The 17,328-nt window shown below is 35.1% G+C and overlaps 1 long non-coding RNA gene across 1 annotated transcript; it reads right to left on the bottom strand.

Moving 5' to 3' along the window:
* Positions 1 to 7,599: 7,599 nt before the first annotated feature.
* LOC110811651 (uncharacterized) lies at positions 7,600 to 9,029 on the bottom strand. Its single transcript, XR_002539176.2, has 2 exons — positions 8,070 to 9,029; positions 7,600 to 7,947 (listed from the first exon to the last, which is right to left on the bottom strand). It is a non-coding gene; the product is annotated as an uncharacterized LOC110811651 (long non-coding RNA).
* Between the last annotated feature and the right edge of the window lie 8,299 nt (positions 9,030 to 17,328).

A 17,328-nucleotide genomic window follows, 5' to 3' on the forward strand; every position in this document is an offset into this window, starting at 1 on the left:
TTAACAGAGGAGGTCGTCACTGCAATAGAAGAAGAGCAAGAGTCGGTGGTAACTTCAGACTAATTTGCCAGGTGTGTGGCAAAATTGGCCACACTACTGCTTACTGCTATTACCAGTATGACAATAACTACATGGGAACCATTCTAGAAAACTCTCCAAAAGCTTATCAAAGTTCAACTCTTTCAGCAACCCCTGAAGACACTCTTGAAGACCCACTTTGGTATGTTGACAGTAGTGCAAATAATCATATAACATGAGATGCCAACATGATGCAGTCCAAGCAACAATATGAAGGAAGTGAAAGTTTCATGATTGGACATGGTGAGAAAATGCTCATCAAACACGTTGGTAAGATAAACATTTATACTCCCAAAAACAGAAAACTAACCTTAAACAAAGTCCTGCATGTACCAAAGATCAATAAAAACTTACTGAGTGTTTCTCAACTTACCTCCACTAACAATGTTGAAGTTACTTTTTACTCATCTTCCTGTTTTGTGAAGGACAAAGCTACAGGCAAGGTGTTGTTGCTAAGGAAGCTTAAAGACGGCTTATATTGCTTAGACTTATCAGGATCAACTCCTCCCTTTCATCCTTACTGTCAAGCCCTCTTCACTAGCAAACATCATTAAACCCCTAAATCAAGAATCTTGATGTGGCATAGAAGATTAGGACACCCATCTTTAAAAACCTTATCTGTCATCCTGAAAACATGCAATGAATCACTAAAACTTAATGAAAACATATTTTGTGATGCATATCAACTGGACAAGTCTCATCTTCTTCTCTACACTTTATCTTTATCAAATGCAAAAGCCTTGTTCGAAATTGTTCACATTGATGTTTGGGGACCATCTACTCTCCATTTTCTCTCTGGCCATAGGTACTATGTAATCTTCATTGATGATTATAGTCAGTTCACTTGGCTTTATCCATTAAAATAGAAATCAGAAGTCCTTCAAGCCTTTACTCTGTTTAAACACCAAATAAAAACTCAGTTTGGAAAGAAAATAAAATGTCTTCAATCAGAAATGGGAGGAGAATTCATTAGTTTAGGTCAGACTCTCCAAAATAATGGGATTAAGGTCATATACTCATGCCCCAACTCTTTAGCTCAAAATGGACGTGTTAAAAGAAAACATCGGCATATAACCGAAACCAGTCTCACTCTTCTTGCCGAGTCAGGTGTACCATTGAAATTTGACTGTACATTTAATCTTAAGTTTATGCTGAACTTAAAATTAGGTATCATTATTAATTATGAATTTTAATTTCTTTTGCAATTATAAACATTATATCGTAAACCAATACATTCAAGCATACCCACATGCATATACATATATAAAACATTATGCATCTAACTTCATTAGATTTTATATTTATACATAAGATATAATTTCATTAAGAAAATATTTCAATTCTTTTTTTTTTCTATTTGTAGTATTAGATTGATCAAACTTAACATTTTTTTTGTTCTTCACTCTTTCAGTGACCACTACTGAATCAGGAGCTGTGGCCGCAAACTTAATTTTAGAACAACCAGATCGTTTCAAGCTTGTTACGACATCCCTAAAATTACGTGATATGAATATTATCGTATTCTTAAAAATAGTCAAAAGAAGAGGGATTGCTACAGTTTGTATGTTGCTTCAAAATTTAATAACTCATTTTAATTTTCAGATGTTCTTTATCTATTTTTATTACCATGCAGTGATGGGATTAGAGACCGAAATGGACATTACCCTTAAAGCATTGCAGGATGGTGTATGCTTCTGTTTGGAGAAACCCATTTCACCACAGAATGTTAGAGACGTGTGGCAACACGGGATAAAGAAAAATAGATCAAATGAAATTGGATCGATTAAAGAAGGAGAGAATGATAATGGAGTTGGAGAAAATCAAGCTAAGGCGAACCCTCAAAGTATTCTAATGTTAAACCGAAAGGAACCAAATGCTGGACTTGGAAATGGACAATCAAAAGTGAGAAAGATAAGATCTGCTTTTGAGAATACTAGTGTTAATGCGGTTTGGGAAGAGGGTGAGGAGGACAAGGGCGGGAACTGTGCTAAGAAACAACGTATGGTTTGGAACCATGACCTGGAATTAGAGTTTACAGCTGTTGTCAGTGCTTTAAGGGACAAAGGTGATTTCCCACTACTTATAAAAAGTTATTACTTTAATTTTAATGTATATATATATAACCATATAATTATATCCTTTGGTTTCTACATGCAGAAGCTCGTCCAAAGTCAACACTAAGTTTTATGGATGTTCCAGAGTTGACTCAACCCCAAGTTGCTAGTCGTAAAAGGTTTCATACTGTGACAATTTTTTTAAAAATCAAGTAACTATTATGTGCTCTAGAAATATAATGGATTTGCAATTAAGAGCCTATTTAGTGAATTTATTAAAAATTATTTTTACAATCAAACGAATAAAATACAAAATAGTTTTGACAACAATTAAAGACAAAATTTTTTTTTAATAATTTTAAACTCAAAAGTTAGAATGAGTAATTTTTATAGAATAACTTTAATTTTTATTAAAAATATATTTAAAACTTTAAAAGTCAATTTCCCAAAACACAAAATTTTTGTTTTTTAAGGTGGCAATATTTTTTATAACTATTTCTATCAAACGTAAATTAGCTTTTGACTAAAAACACTTTTAATTAATAATTATTTTAACAATATTTCTAAAATTCACAACACAAACTACAGTTTATTCAAATATTCACTGAAAATACGAAAATAGCATTAATTACCTAGTATTTCTTTGCTTTTATATTGTATGTGGTAAGGTTCGTGTACGTATTAATTATTAATCTTTACTAGCCCAACAATGAATTTAATTAAATACTGATGTAATTAATATATGATTCGATATAGTTTATAGAGATTTGATTCTAAATTTTAGATTAAATCTCATAAATATACATATTAATTATTATCTCACTGAACAATGTTCAAAACAATGCTTCAAGGGTGCAAGTTGGATCATCATATGAGGTACATAATAACAATTCATTCTTACAGATTGGGGACTCATTGAACAATGCTTCAAGGGTGCAAGTTGGATCATCACATGAGGTACAGAATAACAATTCCTTGTTGCAGATTGGAACCTCATCAAACAATGTTCAAAACAATGCTTCAAGGGTGCAAGTTGGATCATCATGTGAGGTACATGATAACAATTCATTGTTGCAGGTTGGATCCTCATTGAACAATGTTCAAAACAATGCTTCAAGGGCGCAAGTTGGATCATCATATGGGCTGCAGAATAACAATATGCTTCTACAGCCTGGATCGTCATTAAACTGGCTGCAGAATAATTTGCCGATGTTTCATCCTAGACCCTCATTTAATTTCCAGAATAACAATGCAGCTTTGCAATGTGAGTCATCACTAGACGTGCAGGATGATGAAGTGTCGTCGATATATAGACCACAACCAGAAGGGATGCAGGAGACTCTTTTGGTGCTACAACAGGGATCATCATCATCATCACATGGTTTATGGAAAAACATTTCAAACCTGTAGCCTAGAATCCCATCAAATAGTTACCTTCCTCCCCCTACTAGTCAAAGCCAAAACCAAGGTGTAACGGATTACCAGATCTTGTAGAACTTTCTTGACAACGAAGAGACAGAAACTACTGGTAATGGCAATGACCCAAAATCGGAGAAGGTTGAACAACTATGTCAATGGCTTGCAAAGGTTTTGGCTGGGGATGAGGAGTGATGCTGGTAACTGAAATTCTCTTCAGTACACCACAAACTCTCTTATTTGATCAACTAATCGAATGATGTCTATACAGTAAACTGTACTAAAATTTTCATATGCAGTAGTAATATGTTTTTTCCTAATACTTTACAAGTACTTTTGTTTTGCTGCAGACAAGTAGAAGAAAAGATTTGTTTTTATCCGTGAATGAATTTTATCCTGATCATCCCCTTTGACCAAATTTATTACTACCTCATTCCCTCCACCTTTACTAATATTCTCTGCTTGCTCATTTAATATTCATTGCATGTACTTATTACTAGCCTACACTGATCATAATGCAAAATCTTCTTTTACATAGATGAATATTCCTTCATACTGGTTAACAGAAATATTAATGAAATGAATCTGGCTATCAATATATGCATTCTTTCTGCATCTTGAATTAATTCTTACTTAATCCAGTTCTCAGTTTTTTGAAGCTCAGCACTATTTGAAACTGCATTAGCTCGTATGTAATGGCCCGAAACTTGAAAGGAAATAAATTATAAATTTAATGCAGAAGCGAAATAATAGTGTTAGGGTTTACATTCCTTATACTATAATTCAAAATACCCAATAGGGCTAGGGGAATGACCCGTCTAAAAAAGCAACGAATAATCAAAGAAATAAATAGAAAGTAAATAACTGAACATCCTATTCGCAACCCTCTTATCGATCGGGATCTGTATCTTGGTCCTCTTGATTTGAAATGGTTAATGAAAGAGTGCGCTACACTAGCCCAGTTAGAATCTCACAATATTCACTAATACAGAAATGAAGGTTGGTAAAAATCATGAAAACAACTAATGAATCTCTTAATTTAAATAAATTCATTTATTATAAGTAAAATAATTTATTATACACTTACTGTAGCGAAAATTTTAAAACTGACCTATAGAGGCAATAGTATAAACAATATTATAATCTCATATTTAATTAACCAGAACAACAACTTTCCTTTTTTATCTGCCTACTGGATACAATGGTATCCATGGGGGTCCATAGAGATGTCCCCACTATGCGTGAACCCTTATTTAACATTTTTAAGTAATTAGCCGTCCCCATACCTGTCCGGTATGAGCGCCAAAAATACCACCCCTCAATACCCAGTCCGGTATGAGGGTGAAACTGGTCGTCTCCATATCTCGTCTGGTATGAATGTCAAAATACCAATTCTCGATACTCCACCTGATATGAGGCAATATTCACAGTAGGGTTCCCTATGCACCCGGTAAGTCTACCATCTATCAAGATATCCAGTAAGGCTACCATTCATTCAATCACTTAATCAAATAATTATTCGTTTACATTTAATTTTTAGTTACACAATTTAACTGTAAATAACGTAAAACAAGCAATACATGCATCAAGGAAGCACAACAAATCATTATACAAACTCCAGTGTATTATTATGCATTTGCAACTGTAAAATCAATCAAATAGGATAAACAGTGAATAATAACTAGTTGCGACTCCATTAGTAACCTGTGATTAATTATTGAGATTTTTTAAATTGTACAAAATACCACATTATTTATAATTAAACTTCAATTCTGTAACAAGGAATAGGGTGAGGGATTCTTATACGAATCGATGTCTGAAACGATAAGCTTTCAGCTGCGTCTACTGGCAGTCCTCGGGTTCCCTAAATTTTTATACGGAGATTAAAACACGCTCCATATACCTAGAAATACCCCAAAAAACTCAAAATAGGTGTTAAAAAGTCTTTCTAGCAAATTTTGGGATTCCAGCATGGCAGTGCCGTCGTGCTCCGACTGCGGCACAGCTGCCTGCGGTGGTGGTTTGCCTTGGGCTGACTAGTTTCTGCCAGTTTTGGCCGATTTCGGCCAGTTTTGTATCATCCTTGCGTGAAAACACATTTAGGAACTCGGTTGGCCAAAAAAGTCAAAAAACAGAAGCTTACCGGCGGTGGAGTTTTTCGGTACGACGGCTCCACCGGCTCACCTTCGCGATTGGACATTTTTCTTCGGTCAACCTGTAGGAAACAAAATGGTGAAAAAATTACACGAAACAGGAATCGGGAAGGGCCTCATCGGAGGCGATTTATGATTTTTTCCGTGGCGGCGCCGCTGGACTTTACCCGCTATTTTCGGCTCATCCGCCGGTTCTTTTGCTCTGATTTGGCCATGGGATATTAAAAATCAAATTTCGAGCGACAGAGAGAATTTTTACATTTTTTGGCGGTCAGAGGTGGCTCCGATGTGGCGACGGGTGACAGTCGACTCCCTTCCCGACGACTGGTTCTTCTTCTCCGGTGGGGGGGCTGGCAGCTAGGGTTAGAGTTTGGTGTGAAGTGAGATATTTATATCTTTCTTCTTTTAATTTGGGCCGTCCATCGCGTTATGTGATAATTTATTTTCATTTAACTTCTTCCTAAATTTCAATGATAGTACTTCAACAAATTTGCCCTTACTTTCATTTTCTTTATTTAAATTCCCACTCAGTTTACCCAATTTGATTAAGTTAGGTTTGTTTTTTTGGTGAAGGTTTGGTTGGTTTATAATTTGTTAAATTCATTGTTTAAATTTTGTCTTAAAATTTTATAAATCCTTATGTCACTTACCTATCCAGCTTGTTTTTAATTTCTTATGACTAATTTCCATTTTATGTTTGTATGATTTAATTGATCTAATATATTAAGCAAATTTCTTTTCCAATTAACTCCTTATTCAAAGATCCCAAAACTTGGTTAATTTTTTTTGTTTGGTTTTTTTGAAAATTTGTTTATTAGAGGTTTATTTATTTAAGTTTTAGAATTTAATTGTTTTAATTATTAAATTTACTTCCATTTTTTAGGCAAATAAATCATTTCATCAATCAATCAAATAATTTATTACATGCAATATTAAAATCAAATAATTTTCAATCACTCAACTCATGATTCAATCATCGTTCACATGAGACCTTTTCAAATTCCTAATTCGAACAACTTTCATACATTTTCAATTTACACTACATACACAAGCATAGAAAGATCATACAACAAGCATCGTGAATAAAAACTTTATTAATTTTTTGATCACTTAATTCTTAATTATTAACTTCTTAACTTTATTAGAATCCTTAATTTTTTGAGTTTTTGAAAACGTTCTTTGTCTTTGAAAAACATGCAAGTGAGGCTTTGAGATAGCTACTAAGGGCCTAATTGGATGATTTGTATAATGATTCATTAATGCTGAGTTACGGTTCGGTATGTGCAAGACTCATTAATATTCAAATTTAACCATATTTGGATGATGATTTATTAATGTTTGATAGTAGCAACTGTTTTTGTTTGGATTGACAATATGATATGGTTGTATATTTGAACAAATTATTTATTTTGCCCCTACTTTATTTTATATAGTAATAAATACAAAATAAAAAGAAAAAAGATTAAAAAAATATGTAGTGTTAAATATAGAGATATATAAATATATTTAGCTAAATATATACATATATAATATATATATAATTAAAGATATATATATATATACAAGTAAATATATTAAATACATATATATAATTAAAATATTACATACATGAAAATGTCTGCACGCAGGAAAATGCCCAAACACAGAGAGAGAGAGAGAGGGAATCTGTGAGAGAAAAAAGAAATAAAAAATCGGAAAGTTGTAGGTTGGAGTGGAACCAAGGGTAATTTAGTAAATAAGAAAAACTTTTAAAGTTATAATGAAAAAAAATAATCAGACCATCATAAAACAACTAAATCGTTGGTTTAAAAAAATTGAAAAAAATTATGGTATTGAGGACCATGACTCAACAAGTAAAAAATCGATGTTTGGAAATGCAAACAAATAAAAAAAAATCATGAAAAATCATACTATCTTCACTTAACCATCATCCAAACATGTCGTAAAGGTACTTACCACATTCCGGACAAATAAAACTTAACACTCACTTCACGATCCTTTAACACCTCCATTTTTCCAATTCCACAATGCCTACGCAAAACTATACATAACCTTAATAAAATTTCGTATTGATGAAATTAACTCTTAGTTACTAATTATTTTAATTTTAATATAATCCTAACCAATTAAAAAAATGACTTAAGTTACGCCAAGAGATGTTAAATGGTTAATTTAGGAAATCTGCCTTGAACAGGTTCGGAATTCCCGAAGGAATGCACGTGGGAAAGTTTGGAGTGGAATTTGACCTGTATAGAACAACCACAACTAGTTAGTGGTTAAAACTGGTTCAACAGACATGTTTTGGGGCCGATTCAAATTGGTCAAATCGGTTGGACCGGTGAACCCGAAAAGAAGGCAAAAAACTTACCAATAGACATAGAGAAGGTACGAATGTGACCTTTGGTCGGTACCCATAGCCATACACGGCATCCCTCGTCCAATTCGCATAGCCCGACGTGAAAACTACCCAAAATAATTGCCTCCACTCAATAGCGGAACGCCACACGCATCTAGTGTCCCAGACCCCTGTGGATCCAGCACTAGTGCTTGCAGCATAATAACCTCATGTAAGAAAGGCACCCGCACATGTGACAACGACCCCTGTACGCAAGCCTGAACTCGCAACCACCCCTGGTCGTGGCCAAACCCAGTGCATGCTCCTTCCCTCGGTCTCCCTTTCCTTTGTGGGCAAATCGGCCCGCTAGGCTCCTCTGTTCGCAGGCGACATGCCTGGTTGTGGATCACTATCTTGGCACGCTCACAGTCTGGCCACTCGCGGCCACACATCTCTTTTCTTTTTTCGTGCTCTCAGCCCACACTGTTTGCACACGCAAATCACTCCTCTTCTCTGTTTTGTGGTCCTACGCTGCTCCCTCTTTTCTTCCTTCTCCTCCCTCAGCTCGTCTTCTTTTCTCCCTTACCCCGCTCTCCTCTCTTTCCCTTCGGCTAACCTTATTCTCTCGCTTACCCCGCTCACTTCTTTTTTCCCTCAGTCTATCTCTCCTTCCCACTTCTCCCCCTCGCATACGTGGCCACCGTCACACCAGGACCACTACCCCTCTCTCCCTCGGCTCCTTCTCTTCTCTTCTTTTCTCTTCTTTTCTATTTTTTTCCTTTGTTTCTTCCTCTTCAGGCGAGAACACCGCTGGGCGGTCTCTCTCTTCTCCCCGGCTCGCGGTGGTTCACTGTGAGCAGCTCCTTCTTTGGGTGAAGATCGCTATTACAGGATCTCTCCCGTCCCCTCTCCTTTTAGCCGAATGGCCCCAAGTGAGGGAAACCCAATTAGGGTTTCCCCTAAATAGGCCCGCCCTTGGCCGTTGGATCTCCATTTGGGAGATCTAGTCCTTCATTTTGGTCAGGGGCATTTTTGTCCATTCGTATCTAAAAATTTATCTTGACCGTTCGATCAGGAGCCCGTAGATTGTAGCCGTATGATCTAGGGTTTTATTAAGGATAAAAGGGTCCATTTAAATGCATGAAATATCGACCGTTAAATCATATCTCATGCGATCTGGACTACTCATTCGAATTTTGAATGAGATGGAATCCTGACCGTTCGATCAGATCCGACAGAAAACCATCCTGGCCATTGGATCGCTATCTACATGAGGGAGAATCTCAACCGCATGATAGTAACACACGTCGACCGTTGGATCGTGATCTATGTGAGACGGCTTCCTAGCCGTTAAATCAGAAAACCCACATAATCATGGTCGTCCATCAATAACACAACAAGGACGACCCATGACCATTAAATCGACTTGGTCAAGAAATGCCCACGACCATCTAATTCGCGCATACGCAAATTGCCACACACCAAGTGCAGCCTGCATGTCCGCCACATGGCATGTGGCTATTGGCCGTGTGGCCACGTCACGCACTAACATGGCTGAACTTTAAGAAATTACAAAAAGACCTAGTTTTTTGTATTTTTGTTCATTTAGGTTCCCAGACCCCCTTTTTTGGGCCCAAACGACCACCAATTTTTCTTATTTTATTTATTTTTAGGCTTAAATATTATTTTCAAATCGTTTAAATATTTATTTTATGATATTTAATTTATTTAATTTCTTATTTCTTTATAAATTTATTGTTTACTTCCCTAATCTCCTAAAAAATTTTGTCTTATTAATTTATGAATTTTAATATTTTCTAAATTATTTTAGTTTAATTAATTTCAATAGTTAATAGGTTTCAATTCTTTTAAAATTCCTTTCTAGTTTATTTAAAATTTAATTTTTTTAAGTTAGGGGATCTTGGGTTTGGCTGTTACAATCTCCCTCCAAAAAGAAATTTGATCCTCCAAATTTTCATTTGCTTGACATAGGAATGGCACATGTGACTCTTAAGCATGGTTTAAGAGGTAATTACTAGTTTATCACACCATCGTCCTCTTATTCAGTTTGAAGAGAGAAATAGCAACGGTGTGATGGTTAGGGTTCAACACACTTCTACTACGTACTATGATGAGAAATGCATTGGAGACTTATTGAATAGCTGGATAAGGCCAAGCTCTTAAGATTCTATCACTTATGAAATTTTAATTTAGGAATACTTAGAATTCTATCTAAGTGTTATTTGATTCTCAGTAGCTAGATTTATTAGGAGAAAGAATCCTAACTAAGTGTTGATTTATTTTTGTTACCAATCAATTTTGAAATAGGAATAAGAGTTTTGGAATACCTAAGGAATTGCTCTATCTTAGAGAAAAGCAAGGAAAAGTTCTTTACAAAAGAATTAATAATTACTATTGGACTCAGATTAGAATAAGGGTTTGTCATTTCCAGGGAGAGTTTATGTGGAGGGATTTTCTCTCATCTTGGGAATTTCACCCATATGAGAATTTCCCACACGAGGGATTTTAGTTCTATGATGGAGGAATTTTCCTCATATTAGGGAGATATTTTCCTCAACTTGGGGAATATTCTCTAGTTTGGAGAAATTTCTTCCACATGGAAAGTTTCTCATAAGGGGGATGTTCTCCAATTGAGAAAAGTTGTCCCCTGCAGTGGGAAATTTCATGTGGAAACCTAACCCTAAGACTCCACAACACTTTGATACCTCATGCACAAGGGATGCCCTAGGGTCATATTGCTATAATACCACATGTGACAGCCTGTAATTCTACTGGGGAACTGCAGTCGTCGAGCACTAACTAATTTAGAAAATTGGCTGGCCATAATACAATGCAATGTAGAAGCGCATCTACTTATCCCTTGTAACATTGTAAAAATAATAAATTACAACTCATGAGGTATCAGAATGTAAAGAGTCAAACTTAAAAAGAACATACCTGAAAATAAAATAAACTGTGAATCTTCTTATTTGGGCACTACAATATATGTTTTCTGATTTGGAAAAGATGAGAATTCGAATGGGATGAGCAAAACAATGAGCTCAGTAAGTACACCTAGTAGCCTACACCCTAGGCGATGCATACAACATACAGTCAAACATATATATAAAACGTTTATGACCTTCATAGAAAAGGATGAATTTCAAAAAAGAGGGTTTTAAATCTTAATCTATAAACCTAGAGGTTGCGTTTTTTTTTCTATAAATTTATTTATTTAGGTTTTAGAATTTAATTGTTTTAATTATTAAATTTACTTTGATTTTTTTTTTTGCAAATCAATTAATCAAATAATTTATTATATGCAATATTAAAATCAAATAATTTCCAGTCATTTAACTCATGATTCAATCATCATTCACATAAGATATTTTCAAATTCTTAATTCAAACTACTTTCATATATTATCAATTTACACTATATACACATGCATAGAACAATTATACAACAAGCATCGTGAATGAAAACTTTATTAATTTTTTTATTAATTTTTTGATCACTCAATTCTTAATTATTAACTTCTTAACTCGGTTCACATAGCCCGACACAAAAATTGCCCAAAATAGTTGTCCCCACTTAGTGGCCAAATGCTATACACATATGGGGTCCTAGACCCCTACGGATCTGACACTGGTGCTTGCGGCACAACAGTTTGTGTGTAGGAAAGGAACCCACACATTTAGAACGGCTCCTTGCACATGTGCCCGAGCATGAAACCACCCCCCCATTGTGGCCAAACCTCGCTCATGCTCTACCCCTTAGTCTCCTTTTCCCTTACGAAAAACCTGGCCCGCCAGACTCTTCCACTCACGAGCGACGTGCTCGGTTGCAGATCCCCGCGTTTGCGACCCACATCACTCACGCACGAGAATCACTTTTATCCTCCGCTTGTGGTCCTATGCTACTCCCTCTTTTCTTCCATCTCTTCCCTCAACTCATCTCCCTCTCTTGCTCACCCCACTCTCTTCTCTTTCCCCTTAACTCACCTTCTTCTATCACTTACCCCGCTCTCTTATTTTCTACCTCAGCCTTTCTCTCCTTTCTGCTTCCCCCCCTCGCGTACGCAGCCACCACCGCACGCAGGGCCACTACCCCTCTCTCCCTCGACTCCCTTTTTTTCTCTTTTTTTCTCTTATTATCCCATTCTTTTCCTTCTTTTATTCCTCTCCCAACGATACCATTACTGGGCGGTCTCTCTCTTTCTCCTTGACTTGCATCTACGCGATCTCCCCCACCTCCCTCTCCTTTCGGTCGAAGGGCCCCAACCAAGGCAAAACATATTAAGATTCCCCCTAAATAGGCCTGCCCTCGGCCGTCGGGTCTTTATTTATGAGATCTGGGCCATTCATTTTTGTTAGGGGTATTTTCATCCATCCACATATAAAAATGCATTTGACTGTTCGATCAGGAGCCCCTAGATCGAACTGTACGATCTAGGGTTTCATTAAGGATAAAAGAGTCCATTCACACATGTGAAATCTTGACCGTCAAATAAGATCTCATACGATCTAGACCACTTATTCGAATTTCAAATGAGATTGTCACAGACTATATCCCGTCTAATAGATGAATGAATGGAGTATACTATTTTAAATAACATAAACTCGAGTTAAGTACAATAACTTAACTTTATTAATCATAATATAGTCTCAAAGTCTAGCTTCAAAACTTTTCTTTGTATGCTCACTCTATAGTGGTATCTTCAGTATCTAGAGGGTGATAGGAGGGTAAGATAAAATATTCTAATAAATAATATTATTAAATAACAATATAGTACATGCAATACATATATTTTTGTACATACAACAAAATAAATATCATATAATATTTCTAAAAAAAGATATACGAATCAGAAGACAAATTCATAAATCAAAAAACAGATTAACCATTGCTTCATTAAATACTTCATCATTATTATAGAGGGTAAATCATTTACGATACATTATGCGTAGGCACACATACTTATCACTAGTTCTCCATGTAGCTGAACACAAAATGGTATACATGAGTACCTTAAAACACTATTTTCCCATACACCCGAACACAGAACAATTAGAGCACAAAGATCAAACTATTTTTTCATACACCCAAACATGAAATAATTATGTACGGGTACACACTTATCACTTTGTTAATACATCCGAATATAAAACGGTTATGTATGGGTACACAGTTATTACTTTGCCAATACACCTAAACACAAAACGGTTATGTACAACCACATTAAAATCTAGCATAATGCAGGTACTTTCAGAACAACTTCTTTCTATAATGAGTGATGCACACGTATCAACATCATATTTCGAAAACAAAAAGTGAAGTAACACTTATATCAAAGTAAAACTTTAACAAATACTTATCTAAAAAATACTTCAAAGCTACCTAGGCCAATGAATCCATAATATCCACTTACTCATTTATTTATACTAAAATATGTAAAACAATTAAAAAAACTACATAGGCTAACAAAATCATAATACTCACTTACCTTAGGTCTTTAGTAGTCGCAATCTTAATTTGGCAGAGTTTTGTCTTTATTTATGACATTTTTTTCTTAAAAATTCGATGGAGTTTCGGGATGATTTTTGATCACTTTTTTGACTAAAAACTATCCAACACAATACTCAAAAACTAATATCGAAAGTTAAAAAGAAACTGAACTTCAAAACTTAAGAAAATACTTACCTTTCTAAGGGTTTATAACATTCTTTTTATCGTGAACCTTCTTTTTCTTCTTTTTCTCTTCCTTTACTATCACGAATTTAGCAGAGTTTTTCTAAGATATTAATCTAAAACCTCATAATACTCTTAAAAATCACACACTTTATACTCCTTCTTTCCTCATCTCTATGCTTCTCACTATTTTTCTCTCATCTGGAATATCTCTTCCTCCTTTCTTCCATCCCCTATTTATAGGAGTATGGAGCCACAAGAGAACGGTTGCAACCATTTTGTCATACAATTTCATCTAAAAGTTGCCACCTTTCATCATGTCACTTCATTTAAAAAGTTATCACTTTTCACATGCTGTTTTATCTAAAAGGTTATCACTTTTCACATGTCACTTCATCTAAAAGCTTACCACTTTTCACATGTCACTTCATCTAAAAGCTTACCACTTTTCACATGCCACTTCATCTAAAAATTACCATTTTTTATATGTCATCTCATCTAAAATTTGCCACTTTCGGTTATGTGACTTCATCTAAAAGTTACTACTTTTCATTATACCACATCATCTAAAAGGTTTTTACCTTTTTCCATTTTTTTTCATGCGTATTCTAGCTCCTTCATCCTTATCCATCCTTTTTCGTTTGACTTTAAATTATGTCCTTAACCTTATTATATATTTCGAAACATATATAAAAATTAAATTAAGTATATCAAACATAAAAAATTAAAACGCGAGTATTTTTGAATCATCACATCCTCCCCCCTTAAACAAAATTGGTCCTCTAAATTGGACTTACCAGTGGTCACAAATAGATGTGGATATTTGGCATTCATATCCACTATACTACCAGTAAGGGCTGAAGTAGTCCTACTAGCCTTTGAGGTTCAACCTTTACTTGTTGGCAGGTGAGACATTTACAAATGAACTCTGCTATACCCTTCTTCATCCCACTTCACTGGTACTTGGTCTTCAAGTTTTGATACATCTTAGTGTTGCTAGGGTGTATAACAAATCTAGAGCAGTGGGCTTTTTCTAATATCTCATTTTTCAGACTATTATTATTTGGCACATATATCATGTTTCCAAACCTCAATACACATTCTTCTGATAGACTTAATTCTAGCTTTAGTCCCTTACTAACATCTTCCATAATCGATTTAAAGGTAAGATCAGATTGCTGGGCTTCTCTAATTTATATACCAAAATGGATTATACTTTTATATTCGCTAGGTATCCTCCTGATCTCTTATGTCGAACATTCAGGTTCAACTTTTAAAAATCCTCGATAAGTCTCTACTCTAAGGCCATCATACAGGTAAGAGCACAAGTACTCTTTCTACTAAATGCATATGCAACCATATTGCCTTTTTGCAGATGGTATAGGATCGTGCAATCATAATCCTTAAATAAATGCATTCATAACTTTTGGTGCATATTAAGTTCTTTCTATGAAAATAAGTACTTCAAAACCTTATGGTCCATATAAATATAAAAATTTTCACCATATAGATAATAACGCCAGATCTTTAAGGAAAAAACTATGGTGGCTAGTTCTAAGTCATGGGTAGGATAGTTGATTCTTTAATTATCTAGAACCATATGCTATCACTTTTTCCTATTGCATTAACACATATCCTAATCCTTACTTTGAAGCATTACTGTAAATAGAGAATCCACCAATACCATTAGGAATAGTCAATATTGGGGCTGTTATCAACTTCTTCTTTAGTTCCTGAAAATTTTGTTCACACTTATCATTTACTCGAACTTTATGGCCTTTCTAGCGAGCTGAGTTAGTGGAGTAGTGATCTTTAAAAAACTTTCAATAAAATTCCTATAGTATCCAGCAAGATCGAAGAAACTTCAAACTTCAGATACTGTTATAGGCCTTTTCCAGTTTACTATCGCTTCTACCTTAGTTAGATATACTGATATCCCATCCTCTGAAACTATAAGTCCGAGGAAGGCAACCTCTTTTAACCAAAACTCAAATTTCTTAAACTTAGCATACAACTTCTTTTTCCTAAGTATCCCAAGCACTATTGCCAGATACTCCACATGTTCAGTCTCGCTCTGTGAATAGATCAGTATATCATCAATGAAGATGATGACAAACTTATCTAAAAATGGTTAGAAGACTCTGTTCATTAAATGCATAAATACTGCAGGAGCATTTTTTAGACCAAAAGACATGACTAAGAATTCGTAATGATCATACTTGGTCTTGAAGGCAATCTTGGGAACATCCTCTTTCTTAATCTTTAATTGATGGTATCCAGAACATAGATCAGTCTTTGAGAATACTTGAGCTCCTTAAAATTGGTCAAATAGATCATCGATACGAGGCAACAAATACTTATCCTTTATGGTAAGTTAGTTCAGTTGCCTATAATCGATATAGAGCTGTATGGTACCATCATTATTCTTTACAAATAGTACTGAGGCTCCCTATAGCGATACACTTGGTATAATGAAACCTTTGTCCAATAATTCTTGTAGTTTTTTCTTGAGTTCCTCTAGTTTGGTTTTTTCCATTCAATATAGAGCCTTAATGATAGAGCTTATACTAGGAATTAAGTCAATAAAGAACTCAATCTCTCGATATGAAGGTAGATTTGGAAGATCTTCTAGGAAAATATCAAAAAATTCCTTCACCATGGGTATTTGTTGTAGATTGACTTCTTTATTTTTATTCTGCACTACATCAACCAAATACTCTACACTTCCCTTCTCAAGTAATCCTTGAGCTTGAATTTAAGATATGAGACGTGGATGTTGGGGCTCCTTAATCCCTTTGAATTCGAAGGTCTTGTCACCGGGAACATTAAAAGTCATTATTTTTCCATGACAATTTATATTGGCATAGTACACCGCCAATAAGTTCATTTGTAATACGACATCAAAATCATGCATACCTAAGAGCATGAGATCTACTGGTAACTCTTTGTTGGCAATTCCACAACATATGTTCGACAAACTGTACTAGTGGTCTAGTCCCTATTGGTTGGGAGAGAGACTACTAATACATAATCTAAAGGTGTATTGTTCAATGTTTAGATGCTAAACAAACTCATGTGATATAATAGAGTGTGTAAATCCTGAGTTTATTAAGATCTTAGGCAATATACTAAAGACAGTAAGCATACCTTGGATCATATCCTGGGAGGCTTCGACATCTCTCTCTATAAGGTCATATACTCTTCCTTGAGTTCTTAGCCTAGTCTCTTCTTTATTGATAGGATACTTTTTGATTCGTTGTTGAGTACTACCATATCTAAAGTATCCATTTATCAGCTTGTAGCAAGGTCTACTACCATGGTTCTTTTCACAATGAGGGCATATCTACTCTGACCCTTATGCTAGGACTATGAGACCCATCTTTTATCTTTTATTAGGTTGTTGTGGCTCTTGAGCCTTCCTCTTATTGTTTGGTATGAATGGTTAACCCGCTGGATCTATTGTAGGATTGAGCTTATAGCCTCTTCTGTAATCTGGGCTTGTTCCAGTGCTTTTTGGTAGTCATTAAACTTCAGAATTGAGATTTTATTCCATATCTCCTTACGCTGGCCTTTCTGAAACTTCTTGGCTCTTAAGCTTCTA

This window comes from Carica papaya, chromosome 6 (genome assembly GCF_054855325.1).
Source record: "Carica papaya isolate Zhongbai chromosome 6, ASM5485532v1, whole genome shotgun sequence".
Lineage (NCBI taxonomy): Eukaryota > Viridiplantae > Streptophyta > Magnoliopsida > Brassicales > Caricaceae > Carica > Carica papaya.